We start from the raw sequence: 22,112 nt of genomic DNA, 5'->3' as shown, positions 1-22,112 counted from the left end.
ACAGATCTTGCATTCAGAGATTTGTACATAATTCATAGTTTAAATTTTGTAAGTTTGCATAATAAATAGTTTAAAAACTGCAGCAACATAGCTGGAGAGGAAATTAGGATTCTGAATGAAAAAGTTAATTATACCTCCAAGGAATATTTTTTGCAATACATTAAAAACAAGCTTAGAAGGAGATAATTTAGACTAAAAAAGAGATGGAAATGCAGGAGATTATGGGAGTAGTGATAACTTACAAGTTATCTTATTAAGTGGGAGTAATTAAACTAAATTAATTTTAAAATTGTAGTAGTACATTTTAGATCAACAATAGAGTAAAGAATTTCCAGAGCTGATGATCTTACAGCTGGAGACATTTCTGTGAGGACTCTGTTCTTAACATTATGAGCAATTGTTTTTTCTTTGCTTCATCAATTCTATTCAGATAATCCAGGAAGGAGGATATAGTTTATAGTTTAAAACTGAATCCCCACCCTTTTAGCTAGGATGCCAAACTATAAACTAACAAGGAAAAGTGGCTTTTAATAAAAAAAGATTACAGTATATTCCTTTATACTTCTGTGTGTCTATTCATCCAGTCAGCCAAGATGCAGGTATTATCACTACAGCTCCTAAAAATATTGATATGGGTATCAATTCCTTACTGAGAATATCACACATTATCTTATTTACTTTGTACTATAGCACAATGAAACATGCTCAAATATGAATCCCAAACTAAGGGCACAGAGCAGCGCAGTTCCTATTGCAAAACATAATTAACAATTGGTGCATTTGTCGTCTGAACTCTACCTGGAAGACACTGGAATCACATTCAAAACCATTCCTCCTTCATTAGACTTGAGCTGGCATCCAGAACAGAAGACATCAATTGGAGGTTTTGTAATAAGCCAAACAAAGATGCAAGGGAGAGGGGAGTCTATCTTTCTGGATGAATATTGGAGTCTAGTGAAGAAAGAAAAATATAGAAGGAGGGCATAAGCTTTGGTCTCATTTAAACCTCAGCATAGCTCTGTAAATGTAACTATTCTAGTGACAATACCAATCTGGAAAATGAGGTAGAGGACTTCTAAGTTAGTGAGAAGTTATGTTAATGATGATGATAACTCATTCCCTTCTATGGGAATGCCCCTGGTGAATCCTGTATGAAATTACTCCTCTCCACAATGTCTGATGAAAGGAGAGCTTCCAGAACCTTGGCTTCCAGCTTATAACAGGCTCACACATGGCCCTTAGGCTTGGCTGCCACAGATGCTTTATGCAGAACACCCATTTCAGAGCCAGACCTCCAACTCCTGGAATGTGCTCTAAGAATTCAGTTCAAATCTGGCAATTGATAGCTTGATCTGCCTCTATCATGCTACAATCAATTTATCACCAACAATGGGGAGCTCTGACTTCAAATCAGGCCACTTATTACCCCTTCTTCATTGTAGGCATCAGTATCTCTCATTTGAATTATTGCATTATCTTCTGCCCTTGTCTCTGGTAGATTTATTTTTAATGTAAGAGCCAGAATATAACTCTTCTATTCAGTAGCTTCACATTCCACTCAAAGTAAAGCAAAGTACTTAATAAAATTTCTAAGACTCTATGTCATTTGGGTTATGGGATTCCATCTTTAACCTCACTCACCTCCTGCTATAACTGCTTCCACTGCTCAATTCATTCCTGACACTCTGGCCTCCTTGTTCCTTGACAATCCCAATGAGTTCTTCCATATAAGGACCTCTACAACAATTCCGTTCTCTACAGATTTTCTCACATATCTGTATGGCTCACTCCCTCATTTCCTAAAGGTCTTTTATCAAATACCATTTTCTCTGTGAGAACGTTTCTGACTACTCTGTTAAAACTTAAATGTATTCCCCTCCCACTTAAGTCACTTCTCAGCTCTGGTCACTGCTGGTTTTGTCTTCTCTGTGCAGATCATCTTTTGTTTCATTAGACTATGCACTGTCTGCCTCTCCTAACTAGAATGCAAAGGTCCATAGGCAAGCACTATTGCCTGTGACCTGTTACATCACCAGCATTGCAAACATTATCACCACATGTTGAGTAAGTGAATGAATAAGTGAATGAAAAGTGCAGCTGAAAGCCAAAAGATCATCCATGAGAGGCATTATCCAGGTATAGAGTTGTGTAAATAGAATCCTGCAGGCAGAAGCTATGGGTGCAGAGAGTAAACCTAAAGGACAGAATGAGGAAACAGATACAAGACTTGGGACAATCACATATCTTGGAGGAAAAAACCAGAGATCCTTACCCGACGATCAGAAGAACCGACTTACATTTTGATTTGACGGTGAGCCAGCCTGCTATGTTTCTCATTCTCAAATGTCATGAAGATTTTACCTTGCTCGTTGTTACTTTGCAGTCTCAACAATCTGCTTAGATTCAATCTTTGTTTCTCATACTCAGAGAACTCACATAAACTATTATATTTCAACATAGCTGATTCATTTTTTATGCCATATATTTTATTTGGCACCTTCATATATATTATCTCAGTGACTCTTCCTAGAAATTTTGCATCATAAACATCATTATGACCATCTTACAAGAAGCGGAATATTTAAGAGGTAAGTCATGTATCAGAATCACTCATAGTGTTAGAGTGGGCCTGGAATTTGAGTAGAGACATTCTGATCTCAAGATGATGGCATTATTTTTAATAACACAATGCCTTTTCCGAGGGTTTTTTTCAGAAATGAAACTAAAATTGCATAATTTTTTACATGCAGCCTAGTTATGAAACTAAAATTGCATAATTTTTTACATGCAGCCTAGTTATGATGTTTTAACTCTCATAATTTATATGTCCACATTTAACATTCTACCTCTTCAAAATATGTAATTTTCTATCTTGTCTGCATCTACCCCATCCTTTCCTATAAGTACTGAGCAGGGTCAAGTCAGAAAATATGTTAGAATGCTCAGGAGACAATTACTAAGGAAGAAACAGATACCTGACAGACAAGAGCAACCTTCTAGTTATGATGGACAGCCTATGAGCAATTAAAGGTATGATTTATGGCTTAAAGGAAAGGTAGCTACCTACCTCATGACCACACAATCTCGACACATACAAAATACATCTTTCAAAAGTTGTTGAATTACAAGAAAACTGCCTGAATGTCCTCATTATTCATACTCAGATCAGATAATGTAAATGGCTTCCTCCAGGGCACATAGATAATCAAAATTCCGTGTTTCCTAATCTGCTCAATTGTTCTTTTATAAACAGTATTTTGCCTCTCTGCCTTTGAAGATAAAATTCAAAATATCAGACTCATTTTCAAGACTCTCACTGTTCTGAACATCTTCCCACCAAGTCTTCCTCTGCTTCCATGGTTAAAGGATACTTCTTCCATGAAGTCTTCTATTTCCTTTATCCCTTGTAATTAATTCTTCTGTTTTACTAGCTTCTTTTGCATTGCAGTACCTCATTAAAGCAATCATCACATCGGGAGCGTGTAATTATGACAGTGTTTCTCTGACTTCCTGATTCCTGGTGGAAGAAGCCAAAACTACACAAGAGCATTTAATAAGAAGGATCAGAATTTAAGAGTTTTCAAGCTCTCAGGATATGTTGAATGTTAGATATATATAAGATTCGCACTACAAATAATTTGCCCTAACTATTAACTTAATGACATTGAACCTAAGGTAACCAATAGAGTTAACTAGATATATAATCTCCTGTCTTAGTTACTTTCTCCTTGCTAGGAAAAATACCTAACACCCATAAGTTAAAGGGAGAAAGCTTCATTTTAGGTCACAATTTGTAGAGGTTTAAGTCCATAGTCAGGTGGCTCCAAGGCAGTGGAGCATGGCAGAAGGGGATGGCAGAGGAGAAATAGTCTATGGCATGGGAGGCAGGAAACAGAGAGAGCTCAAGGCAGGAAGGATATCTATCTATCTATCTATCTATCTATCTATCTATCTATCTATCTCTATATATAGTATATAGATATAGACATATGTGTGTATATATATATATATATATATATATATATACATACTGCTGACCACAGCCTTTGACTCCCAAGCATGCAGTTTTTTTCCAAGCATGTAGTTTTTAAAATAATATTTTCCTAATTGTATCTTCTCTGTACTGAAGCACCTATGTTTGCTTTCTTTTTCTTTAGCTACTATATACTGAACACTTACCATGTGTTAATCACGCTGTGAAATTTTGACATCTATTATGTCACTTACACTTATGCTAGTGAAACAGGCATTGACTGAGAAGTGTTATGCTTCGCCTGCAAATTAGGCTATCTGTCCCTGGAGTCTGTGTTCTTGGTCACCAGAATTAGATTAGAGCCATCAACTCCAGATGGTTTGGATGAATCTATAGCCTTTGTGTTTGTTCCTAATGAACTTTGTTTTCTTCCGCTAAGCCCTGCTCTTAATAGTAGGAGTCACAGCTCAGTTACTAATCTGTAGGGAAATAGATGACCCAGAATTTGGATCCTTCTTTCTTCTTTTGCCAAGACATATGATAATTAACTTCTTCAGGGACAAATGCCCATTTCAACGGAAACCTAGATTACAGTGCACATGTGAGCACTATGATTTAAACTGTCCCCTTCTCTATTCCCCCACACTGACTTCATTTAGTGATCTAGACCATACTTTTGTTTCCTTTTCTAGCCTCTGTGTTATTATCTTCCATCATAAATGTTATTGAGAAACCGAGATATGCCAGCTTACAACATTACCTTTACTTTCTTGGTTGGTATTACCTGATAATAGTCATATTACTCACTTTTTGTATTACTAGGACACAATACCTGACACCTGCAATTTAAAGGAGGGGATGTTTATTTGGATAATAGTTAAAGTCTTCAGTCCATTGTTTAGAAACAAGACAGAAATGGACTTCTTAAAGCACATGACAGAGGAAAGCTTATCACTTCATGATAGCCCTGGAGCAGAGATAGGAGAGAGGAGCCAGGGCCAAGGACGCATTCCTCAAGGTCATGGTCTAGTGACCCATCTCTTTCAAATAATCTCATCTCTGAACACGTGAGACTTTTAAGAGACATTTGAGATTCAAACTATAACACTCTGCCCCTGGGCCCCAAAAGGCTCATGTCCACCTGATTATATAAATGTGTTTGGTTCATCTCTAAGAGTCACCAAATTCTTAACAGTTCTAGCACTGTCAAAAAGTTCAAGTACAGAGTTTCCTCTGAAACATAAAGCAAACTCTCATCTGTGGGTACCTGTGAAATTCAAAGCGAAATTTATTTATTTATTTATTTTTCCCCACTAAGTTTATGGGTACACTTTAGGTATAAAATACATTTACATACATCATTGGGATCTTGTAACATTACATGAGTATCTTGGTTCTTATTTTTTTTCCCCCTTACCCTGCCCTCCCTTCACCCCCTCCAACTTTCGCTATTTGCAAAGATTTTGTTTCTATTTTTTTCTTTTCTCATATTTTTTCTTTGCCCTTCTTTCCTTTCCCTTACCCCTCCCACTTCCCCCGCTTCTTTAGACCTTTACTTGCTGTTACACAGTATCAATTATACATTTTTAAATTTAAAGTATCAAGACCTAGGAGACATTACCACAGATTTTACAGAATTTAAAAGGATATAGAAAGCATATTTCAAAAATCTGTTTTGAAATAAACTAGACAACTTCTAAGAAGTACCTTGGAAGACAAATTAATGAAACTAACTCTGGAGGAAATATAAAATTTGAATAGCCACTATTAAAGAAAGTATATTCCTAGCTTGAAAACCTACCTATATGACAACAAACAGGTTTATATAAATTTAACTGATAAATCATATCAAACATTTAAAGCAGAAAAAAAAAGGAATACTTCTCCCCTCATTTTAGGAAATCAACATTGAGCTAATCCTAAAACTGGATAAAGATAATAGAAGGAAAAAGTATGAACATAGATAGGAATTTGTTTAACAAAACAAACTATTAGAAGTCAGATCTGGCAGTATGTAGAAAGTGGTGTTATTATAGGGATGGCAGTGTTGGTTCAGCATTGGAAGATCCACCCCCAAAAGTCATCATTTTAACAGAGGAAAAGAAAAAGCCATATGATCCTGTCACTAGTTGGAGAAAAAGTATTGGACTAAATTCTACAGCTGTTCATGGTAAAAGCTACCAGGAGACTAGAAATAGAACAGAAACTTCTCAATAGATTAAAGACATGTACTCCATACTTTCAGCCAAAATGCCTTATATGACTGGAGATGATATAATTCTTTCTCCTTAAGGTGGGGGAAAAGGGCAGATATGCTTACTCTTCATCTGTCCATTAAACTTTGAAACCTAGGCCCCACCAAAATAGTCTGGCAATAAAATGACACAATTAGGATAGGATTGGCAAGGTAGAAGCAAAATCTTTATATGTAGATGAAATGATCATCTACAGAGAAAATACTAAGAAATCTCTAAGAGCCCCTATAACTTGTATTTGAATTTAGCAGGTTTAGAAAACACAAGGTATATACAAAAATTCAGATCTATCTATACTTGCTATAAATGAAGAATTGGATATTGAAATTTAAAAGTTATGTAGGAGTATAAAGGACCTAGAAAAGTAAAAAGAAAAAGAAAAAAAACAAAAATAATTGTTGGAAGATGTTTAGTACCTAATTTTAAGACTTCTTCTAAAGCTACAGTAATCAAGGCAGTGTTGGTGTAAAGAAAGACATATAGATCACTGGAATAAAACAGAGAATCTAGAAATAGAACCAAACACACATGGTCCACTGAGTTTTGAAAGATTATTTAAGATTAACATTTTTTTGTTAAATTATTTTATTGGTACATTTTAGGTATAAAACACAATTACATTTCTCATTGGAAATTGTACCTTTACACAATGCATCTTCGTTCTTATTTTTTCCCCATTCCTAGCCCTCTCTTCAACCCCTCCATCCTTCCCTATTTACAAAGACTTTATTTCCATTTTTTCCATTTCTCAGCATTTTTCCTTTCCCTTCTTTCCTTTCCCCTGGCCCTCCCACTACCCCTACCCCTTTGGACCTTTTCTTCCTATTTTGCATTATCGATTATTCATTCTAATCATTGGTACATTTTAGGTATACAATATAATGACATTTATCATTGGAAATTTGCACCTTTACATAATCTCTCTTGGTTCTTATTTTTCACCCTTCCCCAGCCCTTCCTTCAACCCCTCCATTCCTATTTACAAAGATTTTGTTCCTATTTTTCCATTTTCTCTTACTAATCCCATTCCCTTCTATCCTTTTCCCTAGCCCTCACACCTCCTTCCCCTTTGCCCCTTTTCTTCCTATTTCACATTACCTATTATACATTTTAGTCCTTATTTACACTTTCAGTTTCTCACACCAGAGAAACTATTCAGTATTTATACATGAGTGTCCTATTTATTTCACTTAAGAGGATCGCCTCAGTGTGCATCCACTTAGCTATAAATGTCTCTAATTTCTCATTTTTTATGGCTGAGTAGTACTCCACTTTATTTAAAAAAACACATTTTCTTTATCCAGTCTCCAGTTGATGGGCATTTGGGCTGTTTCCAAGTTTTAGCTATCACAAACTGTGCTGCTATGAACATAGGCGTACATATAGCACTGTTGTATGATTCTTTTAATTCTTTGGGGAAGATCCGCAGCAGTGGAATAGCAGGGTCAAATGGGACTTCCAGTCCTAGTTCTTTGAGGTATCTCCATACTGATTTCCACAGTGCTTGCACCAGTCTACACTCCCACCAGCAGTGGAGCAGGGTTCCTCTTTCCCCACAGCCCCGCCAGCATTTGTTATTGGTTGATTTCATGATAGCAGCCATTCTTTCTGGAGTGAGGTGGAATCTCAGCTTTGTTTGCATTTGCATCTCTCTAATGGCCAGTGATGCAGAACATTTTTTCATGTATTTATTTGCTATTTCTACTTCTTTGTCTGAGAAATGTCTGTTCATTTCAGATGCCCAGTTTTTGATTGGGTCTTTAAATTTGGGAAGTCTGATCTTTTTAAGTTCTTTATAGATTCGAGATAGTAGACCTTTGTCTGAGGAAGAGCAGGTGAAGATTTTTTCCCACATTGTGGGTTGTCTCTTCACACTGCTGGTGGTTTCTCTTGCTGTGCAGAAGCCTTTTAATAAGAAGAGATCCCACTTGTTGATTGTTTGTGCTACTTCATGGGCAACTGAAGTTTTGTTCCTAAAATCTTTTCCTACACCGATGTCTTCAAAGGTTCTACCTAACCTCTGTTCCAACTGGTTCAGAGTTTCTATTTTAATATTTAGATCTTTAATCCATTTTGATTTTAGTTTAGTGCATGGTGAGAGATATAGGTCTAGTTTTAATCTTTGGCAAGTTGAAGCCTAATTTTTCCACCACCATTTATTAAAGAGGTTATCTTTCCTCCAGTGAGGGTGTTTGGCTCCTTTATTGAAGATGAGATGGCTGAGTGTGTCTGGCGTTGTTTCTGCATCTTCTAATCTGTTCCACTGGTCCTCAGGTCTGTTTCTTTGCTAGTACCATGCTGTTTTTATCACAGTAGCTTTGTAGTATAGTTGCAGGTTGGGGATTGTGATACCCCCTGCCATGTCTCTGTTACCTAGAATTGCTTTTGCTATTCTGGGTCTCTTCTTGTTTCAAATGAATTTTTGATTGTTTTCTCAAGGTCCATGAAGTATGCTGCTGGGATCTCAATTGGAATTGCATTAACTCTATATAGCAGTTTTGGAGGTATGGCCATTTACACTATATTAATCCTTCCTACCCAGGAGCAGAGGATGTTTGTCCATTTTCTGATATCATCTTCAATATCTCTTTTCAAAGTGTCATAGTTTTCAGAGAAGAGGTCTTTGTTTTCTTTCGTTAGCATGACTCCTATGTATTTCAAAAACTTATCTTTTCAACAACCATGTTCTTCTTGACCAGAGTTTTTTTTTGTTTTTGTTTTTGTTTTGTACCAGGGATTGAACTCAGGACCTCACGATTGCCAGGCAGGTACTGTGCCATTTAGTTACCTCCCAGCCCAGACCCAGTTATGTAGGTACTTCTTTTTAATAAAATTGCAAATGTCTCAAATAATTTAGCTCTGGATTTTTCTTCTAATACTCAATACAATTTTGTCTAAAAGCAGCCCACATTATCCATGCCATACCCTGAATGTTAGGCTACCTTTAAATTACCTGAAACCAACCAATTAGTTTACCATTCTTTTTTTTGGTACCAGGGATTGAACTTGACCTTGTGCTTGTGAGGCAGGAGGCAGCACCTCTGAGCTAAATCCCCAGCCTAGTTCACCATTCTTAATCTCCTACCTTACATTCTTAAGTGAAGTCTTAGGACATGGGCAAAATGTAGGCAAACCTTTTGCCAGAGTGTAAGGCACATGGCATCCAAATCAATTGCCAGTGGAGCCTTTGTTCCCAAATGAAACCACTTAAGCCTGTCCTCTTATATTTATATTTCTGTCAGCATTCTGAACTGCAATGTGAGTCATGCCTGAACCTCTGCTTATAGCATTCTGTGACATATCTAGACCACATTTTCAAACCTTTCCAAACTCCTTGCACAAATCAGATCCAAAGGCTTCAAAACCACATGATCTGTTACAGTCACAGCAATGACTCCGTTTCTCTGATACCAAATTTTGTATCAATTACCTTTGCTATTGCTGGTACAGAATATGCAAGACTCGCTACTCAAATTAGGAGTGGTTCATTTGGCTCATAGTTTCAGATGGTTCAGGCAATGGTCCTTGCCTCTAAGGCAGAAACAGAAAAATGGAAGGGCTTGCTGGAGAAATGCTGCTCACCTTACATCAGGTAGGAAGCAGAGGGAGGAAGGAGAAAGAAGAGAGAAGAATATATTTTTCTAGGTCATATACTCACTGACCTGGGTCTTGTAGCAGACTCCACCTCTGAACATGAGATTTTCTTGGAGGGACATTTTGGATTCAAACCTAAACATTATCAAGATCTAGACTTGCTAGACTGCTGATAAATAGCATTATGTTCCCTGAAAATGCCAGGAGTCCATGAAAATCAAAGAGAGATAGTTTGTGAAACTAATCACACCTTTACATATATTAATGTTGTACCAGAGTGATTATAAATGTGGTCTTTGGACTCGGATTAACTAGGTTCAAAACCAGTACTGCTTGCTAAAACAAGCAGGGAATTTTCTCACCATGAATTCTAAAACCTTTATCTGCAAGGATGAGGCTGTCATATCTAACAGGTTTGGTATTGGAGTGCAATGAGTTTTATTTTCTAAAATAGTGCATATCCTTGTCTGGCTTTTGTGTGCTGATGATTATTATTTCTGTACATGTTTGAGGTGCAGATATGAAAATCCTGGGTAGAGGACCAAGGATCAGAAACTGAATACTTGAGAGCTGGAAGTGGTGAGTTGAATATGTAACTGGATCTTGGGAGGCCTTTCTTCCCCACAGTTGTGTTCTATGTGAAAAATCCCACTAACTTACAGGGAAATTATTTCCCAAAATTAATATTAACAAGAAAATAGATTTATATCAATATAATATAGAAATATACAAGAGATATGTGAAATGCATATATAAACTGGGAAGCATAATAATAAAAGAAACACTTTTCAACCAGTTGCCTAATTTAACATTCAGACATTATCACCAGTATTATTAAAGTAATAACCATTGTCTTGAATTTTGTGTTCATGAGGTTTTTGAAGTTTCACTGTACAGTTTTATACCACATGTCCACATGCCTCTAAACATATGTAGTTTTTCTGATCATGAAGCTTTTTAAAAATGATATTGTATTATGCAGTCTTTTAAAATTTGACTTTTTATCAACTCAACATGTTATGCACTATAGTACATGTGTTATAAGTGCAAGAATTCATTTTCTCTAACACATAATATTCCATTTTGAAGTATTGTATAAAAGAATATTCATGGTCTTAAATTGACAGATTTAATTTCATCATCTCATCCAGTTCTTTCAATGACTCACACCTTGTCATTTGTTTCTTCCAGATTCCTCCTCTTCTAAAAGAACTTGCGTAATTGAGACCAGAGTTGTCTTCCTGAATACATAGAAGAGCATCCCAATTTCCCACTTTAAAGTGTCAGTTGTTTCTTTCTTCCTCCAACACAAATCTGAGCAACTAAGCCATCCTTCCTGGCCCTGAAAGCCCAATATTACTTTCTAGTGTATTCTCCAACTCTAAATTCTCTCCATCCCAACTCCTCCTGACCAACTGTTTCTTTTTTCAGATCTTCTGTATTAATATAATTCCCTAAAAGCATCTGCAATTCTTCTGTGCCTTTGCCCATTCAATTTCCATTTCATAAAATGTCTTCTTTTTCGTCGTTAGAAGAATTAAGTAGCAAATATTAATTATTCAAGACCTAACATTAAGTCACCTAGACCCTTGAAAAGAAAATTAATTATGTTCTGTATTGCATACTCATAATAATGAGTGATTTTTTTCTCAGGATTATTAGTTTCTGCTTTTTTATAGTGGTAAAGAGGCACATCATCTCTTGTTTATAGAAATCCCATCAAGTTAAGGACCATACTGCTTTTTCCATTGCATTTTCCCACCACCCATCACTACTCAATTTATTGCCCCCATCCCTGTAGTAAGTTTAGGGCTTGGTACATTTTTAGCATAAGACTAATGACAGATGCCAAAAAGACTGGAGCAAAGAGTCCTGAAACTCCTTCTCAAAGGCTCTGTTCAGAAATCACTACTATCTTCTCTGATGACTGCATAGCAAATTGGATTTACCTTTTCAATTTTGCATTATTCTTATGTTATTGGGATTATGATGAATAATAAGATAATAACTGCAATTAGCCTCTGGATGACTAATGGTCCCTTAAATTGATTTTGAACAATCAATTTGAACATCTTCCCATGGCCAAAATTAGAATAGGGAGGGACAGAGAGTTTCCATAAACATCCCTGAAAATTAAAATGACAAAAATTATATCCAATAAGCTCTGTACACAAGATCCCTAGGGGTTAGAAGAGGGGACAAGGGACAATTCAACATGTTAAGCTCTCTTCCTGGCAAAACGAAACTCCAAAAATTAAAGGATAAAGTTTGATTCTACATTGGCCATTTAAAACTTAATGATATTTTTAACGTGAAACTCATATTTTACATTATATTTTTAGTTTTTCCCAGTCCGCTGTATCTTTTGAACTTGTAGTGAGCCTGGTGTGTATACTTGCTTGTGGTCATATGTTAACTTAAGAGAAATGTATTTGTCAAACTTGGGCCTCCATATAGACACAATTTTCCCACTGCAGAGGCTCTGGAAACTCAGTTCTGATCACATCTTCATCATACAAGGAGGTCTTCCTGACTCCACATAACTGGAAATGAAGTTGGTCTTGGTCTAGAGTTCCAGGAGCCTGTGTTATGAGAAGAAGTGATGAAGGAAAGGCAAGGGAAGCTGCCATGTTTTGGGTGCAGAGATCTGTCGTGAGGGTCTGGCTTCCTGGCAGCAAAATCTCTGTATCTTTGGAGTTCACACATTTTACTAAGCCTTCTATTCTTTTTGTTCTGCAGATACTGGAGATTTCTACACATTGTTTGACAGTTTATACTATTCCCTGCTGTTTCTGACTATATTTCTTTCTTTCTTCAGTACTAGGTCAATGCAGAGGTTGGAAATCATTTCTTAAGCAGCAAGGGAAACATGGTATTACAAATAGATTTAATTCATTGCACAATACATGGATGTAAGTCTGAAGAAATATAAACAAATAAGAATAGCATTAAGGATCATGTTAGTGAGAAAGATGGTCATTAACATCAAAATCCATCACAAGTTCTGAAAACAAACTATGTAAGAGCCTTAAGAAATAGTTTTTCTAGATTAGGATTTGAAGATTTTATAGAGAAGGCATTTTGATCTGGATTATGGGGACTATCAAACCCAGATATTAAATGAAATTTCTTGATCATTGGGATCTTCATAAGATTGACTTTGGTCCCAAATTTTGGGCCCAGGCAAGTTTATGAACAGGGTTTTATTTTTATGATATGAAGCATTTATTACCTATTTTTGAGTCATATCAGCATCGTATCTCCCTCAGACTGGGAGATCTTGGGGAAAAGTGTCAAATGGTCATTCATCGTTTTACTGCCTTTACTTACAGAGATACACACACACACACACACACACACACACACACAGAGTACACACCAGTTATAAGTAGCCAATCTTACATGCAGAGTATTTTAGAAAAACAATATTTGGATCTAAAAATGAATTTCAGGACACAATAATTAAAACCATTCAAAAATGAGCATTAAATATTTTTGGCCATGAAAGTCCCTTTGTCACTTGAGGGAAGATTTTTCATGGTTGTTTCATACTGCAGGGTATGGAGACTTCGCATTATCTTGAGACCCTTCTCACTTCTCTTCAATAAATTTTTCTGACTCCATCCTTCCTACATGTCTTCAGAGATTTCAGAATCATATCTATTCTATTTCCAAGGTAATTCAACTCTTCCCAGCCCCTGCTCTGTCTTGTCTCCATATCCACTTTTGGCCATTCAAATTCATCAAATAATATCTGTACTGATTTTAATACATTTATGATTTATAGAGTGATATTTACTTTAATTGTTTTGCGAAAGACGTCCAAGTACACATAATTCGTGAGTGCGTGCGTGCGCGTGCGTGTGTGTGTGTGTGTGTGTGTGTGCGTGTGTTACTGGGAACTGAACTCAGGGCCTCTGCAGGGAGCTACATCTCCAGTACTTTTTGTATTTTATTCTGAGACAGGGTCTTGCTCAATTATTAAGTTGTCCAGGATGGGCTCATATTTTTGATTCTCTTTCTTTAGCCTCCTAGAATGCTGTGATTACAAGCATATGCTACCATGCCTGACTGGGAAAAAGTCAGTGTGTTTTTGTTTCAGTACTGGGGATTGAACTCGGCTCCTTGAGCTTGCACAGCAGGCGGCAAAACCACTGAGATAAATCCCTGGCCCCAGTGTGTTTTTTCAACACATGGGAACTTATAAAATTTAGTCCCTGAGCCAAACTTTCCTCAGCATACACTCCTAGATGTAAGTCCATTCCTGGATTGAGTGACACTAAATTTAAAGAAAACAAGAGAGATCCTGACCTAAGGAAAAAAAACACACACACACATAATTAGTGCTCCCTGTTTATACACTGCCAACCATGGCTAGGTCTATTTCTAAATTTGGAAAGGATGCAAAAAGGAAATAATTTGAAAGAAGACATCAAAAACAGGTTTTCCTGTTTAGCCTGAGATGGAGCACTTGCCACCAGCTCAGGGAGGAATGTAGATTAAGAAGCCCCAGTTTCCATATGTCACTTGTAAGTCTGGCAGCTATGGAGGAGTAGAAGGGAGGTGGCTGTTTCTTGTTCTCGAATGTATTTACACACACACACATCCACACATCCACAGACACTCACTTGCACCTGGATGAATGTACACTGATAACTATGTTGCTTGTGAATAATCTTTCAAGAGCAGTATGACACAAACTTCAAGAAAAATATCTTCAGGTTATGAAAAGTTAGGGCCATGATTAGGTGATGTGGAAGAAAGCCAGAAACCTCAACTTGGGATCTCAAGGTGTGCACAGCCATATATCCCATTGGATAAGATAATGTTGGGACATGTGCCCCACCCTGTATGAGATGAGGGAGTTGGGGCAGGAACAATCCAGGGAGATAACTGACAGACATCATCACTTCTTGCACATGCCATCCAGAAGGCAATCTGAACTGCTATCTAGAACTGAAGAATGGAGACATGTTTCCATGTTGGGCTGGGGAAATGCGATACCTGTGGCTACTGCTTTTGACTCCAGGGTGAAGATGGTAGCAACCATCAGCAGCACTGTTTTTAAAAGGAACAGTTGAAGTCTCATAGGGGGTCTGACACTACTTCACCTTCCTTTTGTCTTCCAGTATTTTTATCAACTTCATCATATATTCATTTTCACACCAAGATTTAGTTTAATGGTGACTGAATATCTAAAATCTACCAGTATTGGCTATATGCTTTTAGGAACATTTTTCTTTGTCTTAGTTGACCTTCATGTTGACCAAAGAATATTGATATTTTATTCCCATTTTTCAGATTACCAAAAAAGCAGTTCCAAGATATAAATTGACTTGCTTAAGGTCATAGAAGTAATAAATGTCAAAATCAGAATTTAAATCTGGTCTTCTGATCCTTAATTCATAATTCTTTCCAAAGTAACTATATATTGCTAAAATATTAGATTCAAAGTGGATGTTAGAGATTATTTTTTCCATGAATGAAAGATACATTTTAAATAATGGGCCAATTCTCATCATTCAAACCTGGAATCCATTCAAACATGGGAATCCATTGCTGGCTTAGTGGAGAAAAGGATCATGATTGATTCCTGAGGTCTGCTTCAGGTACCTATGCTTTTTAAAACATAGCTTAATTCTGTTCTTCCACCTTTATGGGTGGGAAAATTAGCACAGGAATATTTTAAACAAATTCCTCAAGAGCATGTGTCATGGTGTTGGCAGGACCACAGTTTAGGTCTCCACCTCACCTGAGTGTATACCTGTTGCTCTTGGCATCATCATCCTGGTTCTTAATTCCAAGCTCTCATGGGAAAATTGCCAAGAAATTCATTTCTCTGAATCTCATTGTGACCTACGTTTTCTCTCTCATGTCAGATGTACATATCATCCCAGCAAAGTTCTTTGAAGAGCCTTCCATTGGGAAATATTTGCTTGCTATTTTTATAAAGCTCCTGGGTCAAGGTTTTTGTTGAGGAAGGAGAGGGAGGGCCATGCAGCAAGTGATTAATAGACTCCAAGTGCTGGTGTTGGGATTGATTGAGCAGAAACAGAGAGGTTAAACAATAGTCAGACCCAGCTCAGGCTTTGGAAACCAATTGGGGTGAAACTTTGCCAAGAGAGTTTGTTCTGGTCAAATCAAGGCACTGTGGAATGCTTCATGAAAAATGACTGGAAAAATGACTGAAGAATCACATTAAAATTAGGATACACAGTTTGAACAATATTCACTGAAGCAGCATTTACTTAATGGTACAGAGAAAGGATATACATTTAAAATGAAGTGGGAATTTGAAGAATGCATCCAGATTATTGAGACAAAAATTATTCTATAGTAGTGCTTAATTCATGAGTTGTTGTGAAATTAAATGAGCCAATGTTCATAAATTACTTGGGCAGTGCCTAGAAAATGATCATTGCCCAAATAATAAATAATACTATTTTTAAACATTAGAATGATGGTAGATATTTTTGTGTATGTAGCTTTTAACCCTTTGAATCATTTGCTTGACTAACTCAGTTTTCTGCATTATAGACACACTTTTAAAATTCTCTCTGTATCTGTAGAGAACAACCACAATTTAATTAGATGTTTATGTGTTGCCTTTGCTTTTCAATGAAAAAAATTTTTCTGTAGCTCCTCTGATGTGACTACTGAGCCTCAATGGATTGGTACTGCTATTCATGAAAGTGAGTCCCAGAGAGGTTAAGTTATTAATTCCAAGTCACACAGATATGATGAGGAATAGGGTTTCTTCACTCAGAACTCAGAGTATTTTTTACTATTTCAGTTTTATGTAATGATCAAAAGATATTTTTGGATCTCATATGTATTTTCTCCCTCTTTTCTATTTCTTGTATCTTCTTTATTTTCTCTTTATCTCTTTCTTACTTTTTAATTCAAACCAACAACCATTTATGCAGTTCCCTTCATGTAACCACTGTTCATCACTAGATTATGACTATAAAATGTCTTTCATATTAGTGGTAAATGCTAGTTATGCCTACAATCTCCTTTCCAATTACCTTTTCAACATTTATTTCAAGTTATCATTGTTTTCTTGCTTAACACAGGAAGATAATTCAATTTTAGACTTCAAGAATTAGTCCAAACTGACATTAGACATTCATTTCTTTGCTGTAGATGTATTTAGTGGGGTCATGTGATCATGATCTGGACAATAAGAGAACATCTACTCAGACACTGTGGGTTAAATCTTCTTTACCAAGAAGATTCTAGAAGAGATGCTCATTTTCTTGTACTGGATTGAAGAATCTGGGTGAGAAGTTAAAATTACATCTGCTTTCTTTCTAGTGGGATGTTAGTTCTCTGACATCCTAGGCCCGGAACCTGGGAGCTTCCTGGTATAGGATGCAGTTCTTCCATTTGAGTAAGGATTTTCCGTAATCAGTTGTCAGAAGCATCATAACTGTTCATCTGTCCTAAAATATGCCCAGTTCTTGCTATTGTTCTATTGCTGTATTGTATGGTCACTAGCATATGTGGTATATGTGGTGGAGAAAGCTAAAAAGATACTTATTTCTGGCCTTTGCTGGCTATACAATGCTATTGAGTTTCTTAATTTTTTTGTGCTTAGAATCTTCCTTTCCTTTTGTCCCTTCTATTGTTCTGAAAGCACACATCACACTGTAACAAAATGATGCATTTTATTATGTATGCACCCACAGCACATGTATGTTTTGCTTTTCCTTTTCTCCACTTAAAGCTTCATGAAGGTAGGGTTTTTATTAGGGTAATTTGTTTCTGAATCATGGAGCTTATAGAATATTATAAGTAGTTGCTTGATAAATTAGCTCTTAACAAATAAATTAATAAAATAGAGCAAAAGCTAAGATATAGGTTTCACGATGATTAATTTAGACAACTATGAAAGTATTTTAAAACTTTCTAGCATGTGAAACAAAGACAACCATTTCTCTCAGGACCGACATGATAGCTGTAACTAGTTTTGTAGTATTAACACTGATTGAAAGTCATCTGTCATGTCATCTACCCTCTAGAGATAATAAATGTTTGTTGTCTCAAGCTGCTGAGTTTTTGAGTAATTTGTCATGTAGCAGTAGAAAACTAATAGGCTTCCTATACTCCAAACCTTCTCACCCTTTTCTCCAAGACCCAAGCTTTCTCTCCTCATCCTGATTTCACTTGACCAATGTTTCATTCAACAAATGTTTATAAGTGCCATCCAGGTGCTGTTATGGCATTAGACTTTGACAGAACACTCGAGACCTGAAAGGATTCAAGTCATGTCAAATTCCACCTGCTTCAGGATGCCATTCTGGAGTTTTATAGGTACACAGGGCCCTTGGATTTCCACAGCTTTAACCTCCACAGGTTGACATTAAATTTTAAAAATTTCTTACCTGCACTATGATTGTGTTGTGGTCAGAGATGAAGCTTCTAATACTGATACGTTCTTTCAAATAGGATAGAATTTCCAAAACTCTATTAGCTGAGTGGGTAATAGATCCATATTAATCTATTTGATTATCTCCAAATCCATCTTTTACTAAAATAATCTCATATGCTAATAATTACATGTTTTTGAATATTTATAACACTCATTCACATGCATTTGTTTTACTAAAACATTTCAATGACCCATGTTGGAAGACACTGTTACTATAAGCCTTTTAGAAAGGAAAAGATGGAAGCTTAAATTAATTGATATAAGAATAAGCACAATTTTTATTCCATAATGTAATGTAATCCACACTCCTTATGGCAGAAATCATTACATAGTTGTTATAGTTTAGATCTAAAATGTCTCCAGGAAGCCTCACGTTTGGAGATGGGGCCAGGTTGGAGGGGACAGGTCAGTTGGGGTATGACCCAGAAGGGCATATTCTTGTCCTTGGCCTCTCTCTCTCTCTCTCTCTCCTGGCTTCCTGGATGCTTTGTGGTGAACAGCTTTCCTCAGCCATGCTCCCCTGTCATGCTGTTTCTTCCTTTGAACTGGTTAAATACAGACTGAACCCACTGAAATGATCCAAAATAAAGCTCTCCTTCTTTATATTTTGGCTGTTGGGTGTTTGGTCCCAATGATGGGAAAGTAACTACAGTAATGAAATAGAAACAGCCTAAGAATGTGGAAATTTAGAGTTTAATCTTAATTTCTTCCTCTAATATCTGAGTGCATTTTGACAAATCACTTAATTCATTAGTGTCAGGTGTTTTGTGTTTCAATGGGAAAGTGGATACCTGTTTTTATTTCCCAAAACTGCTTCTGAGTCTCAACAAGACATAATGAATGTGAAGGAAATCTGGCACATAAATCATAATGCAAGAATGGACTATTTATTCAAAAATTTGTTTTGTATCGCTTCTCTGTGCAGAAATTATTGTTAGAACTGGGAGAGAGTGCTTACACTTTGTCTGCCTTAGTTGAGATTATAATCTGTTGGGGAGGAGATCGACTCTCAAAACAAACAGATAAAATAGCATAGTATTAGAGAGTAATTCGTACTACAATGACAACCACAGCAAAAGTAGGGTAAAAGATAAAGATGTGATGGAGAAGATAATATGATCTTAAGCAGGGTGATGATCTCTTGTCTGAATGAGAAGAGGAGATCTGATCATAAGATTGAAGAAGATGATGGAGCAAGTGCTTCAAGTATTCATAAAAATCATCTTCTAGGTTTAAAAATATATAATACATTCATATGCCCTGAAGTGAGAGTATTTCAGATGTGCTACAGAATAGCAAGAATGTCAGAATAGCTGGATTAGAGTAAGTATGAGAGTGCTAGAGACAATATCAGAGATGGTGGAGAAGACAGCAGGAGATGCTGTCAGTGGCAGTAAGTATTTCAGGCTTGGATCTTGATAAGATCAGACTAGTGATGGCACCTGACTTACCTTTGAAAAGGAATTCTCTGGAGACTGGGCAAATTTTTTGATATTCTGGACCATGGTGGTACAAGTAGGTAGAACAGTGGGCAAAGGATATTTTAAATGACAAACTGAACACAATTTATTGGCTGAAGACGGGTGACACAAAAAAAAGAACACAAGGGCATTTGATGTGAGAAACTGAAAAGGTGGAGTTTATGTAGGCAAAGATGAGTAAGACTGGAGACAGTGAGTCTGGTGGGCACAGGACAGATTGGGTACATTTGGTAGGGCTGTTTGACTTCCATGTGGAGGTGCTCGGTCAAATTGGATACAGGTTGCTGAATCTCAGGAGAGGCACCTTGGCTGAAGACATAAATTTTAAAATCATTAGTGTAATAGGGAAGGGTGGAGGGTGAAGGTAGAACAGGGAATGGGGAAAAAATAAGAACCAAGATACATCATGTACAGGTACAAGCACCCAATGATAAATGTAAATGTATTGTATACCTAAAATGTACCAATAAAAGAATTTAAGGGAAAAAATAAAATCATTAGTGTAAAATTAGTGAAAAAAAAAACCCTGCATTGGCTAAGATCACCAAGGGAGTGATCATTGACAGAGGAAAGAGGGCCTTGCAATAGGTAGTGTTCAGAAATAAGATAAAGGGGAACCAGAAGAAGACACTATGAGATTCCATGATGCAGTGAGAAAAATAAAGGGTATGCATCCTGAAAGCAAGTAAAGCAAACCAGTTTCAACACTGAGGAAGTGAATTGAGTAGCTGTTTCTATTAAGTCAATTAAGAGGAGGTGAATGACAACTGAAAGTTTATATTTAGCAATGGGGTGGTTAAAGAAACTTTGGGAAAATTGGTCATGTTATTATTATTGATTTAAGCAGTAGAAGAAAAGCTACATTTGGAGTCAGGAAGCTTAGTTTAAAGTGAAATACATAGGTAAGTAAAGGAAGGTGGTAAGATCATGAACACTTTCCTCAAAAGGTGATTATGGTGACCAAATGATATAATGAAACTGAATATATTCTGTGCAACATGAAGGGATACACAAATGTCAACTTAAAGGGATCAAGGTCACAGGACACATGTTATCATTAAATATCTACAAATTCTTTTATACTTTCAAAGGCTGCTTAACTCCACAGCAGCCCCTAGTCTCAGTCTCCCTCTCTCTCTCTCGCTCTCTCTCGCTCTCTCTCTAATATACAAATGCATACACTCACAAAGTACACAGACTCTCTCAATAATACTAGATCCGGAATATGTATCATGAAGCTCCAGCAGGTTTAGGAGTTAAGCCAGCCTGTTGCAGCTGTAGTGCTGCTGACATTACCAGACAGCATTAATTTAATTCCACTCAGTTATGCTTTTAAATTTGATTTGAGAAATGTGTCATAAAATGCTATTGAGAAGTGCAATGCTGCATTTGTAAGCAGGCTGGGAGCCTGTGTCAATTCTGGGAATCCTTGCAAGAAACATACTGAGATCGTGTTGTGCCTGGAGACCGTAGGGAGGTTATATTCCTGGGTCTGGCCACAGCACTTTGCTGATCCTGGATTGCTCCTTGCCGAGAGGATATCGGAAGTGCAAAGCACACATCTCTAAGGAATAAAAGAAGGGATTACAAAACATAAATAAAGGCTGTGAAGTGTAATTTCACAAGGAGCAGTGATAGATTAAAGCCCTTTGTGTGCATATGCGTATGTACATTTATTTATATATACAAGTTTACTTTGAAGCCTTTTAGCTCACTTGATTTATATTCATATACTTTCTCTTATCACTCTTGGTACCAGGGATCAAAGTCACGACCTTGCGATTTTTCTCTTATTACTTTTGACCTCAGTTTCGCCAGACTAAATCCATTTTCCCCAAAGAGAGAGAATCACCTCCAATTGCACGAAAATGATACTTTAGGGTATGGAAAGAAAATTCTGGGATTTTTGCTTTCATTTATTTTTAGTGTCATTTTTAAAAGTTATTACACACACATGCACACACACGTCTGTGTGTGCAGGCACACTTTTTTTTTTAATAGGGTAAAACTAAATAGCTAACTTTCTCAGGTGGGATCAAATTTGAGATCCTCCTACCTTCACCTTGGAAAGCACTGCTGTTACAGGCATTAGGCACGAAGCGTTACTCCCCTCGTACGTTTCTACAACACACGTAATATAAAGAGCAAGGATATAAATAAATAAAGAAGTCTGTCCTGGCTAGGTATCCTGCCTCTATACACATGACTATTTCTTATTGGTTGATTAATTGATTGATTTATGTATTCTGATACAGAGGTATAATCAAAATAATCTAGAGAAGACTTGCCTGATTGATCGCTTGTTTTCATAGTTCTATTTGTTTTAATGATTTTATGGTTATTCTAATCATTGTGATTATGTTAAGAGAGTGAAA

This window comes from Heterocephalus glaber, unplaced genomic scaffold (genome assembly GCF_053883595.1).
Source record: "Heterocephalus glaber isolate CG9 unplaced genomic scaffold, H.glaber_assembly_v1.0 deba00001479, whole genome shotgun sequence".
Lineage (NCBI taxonomy): Eukaryota > Metazoa > Chordata > Mammalia > Rodentia > Bathyergidae > Heterocephalus > Heterocephalus glaber.
This window is presented reverse-complemented; position numbering follows the sequence as displayed.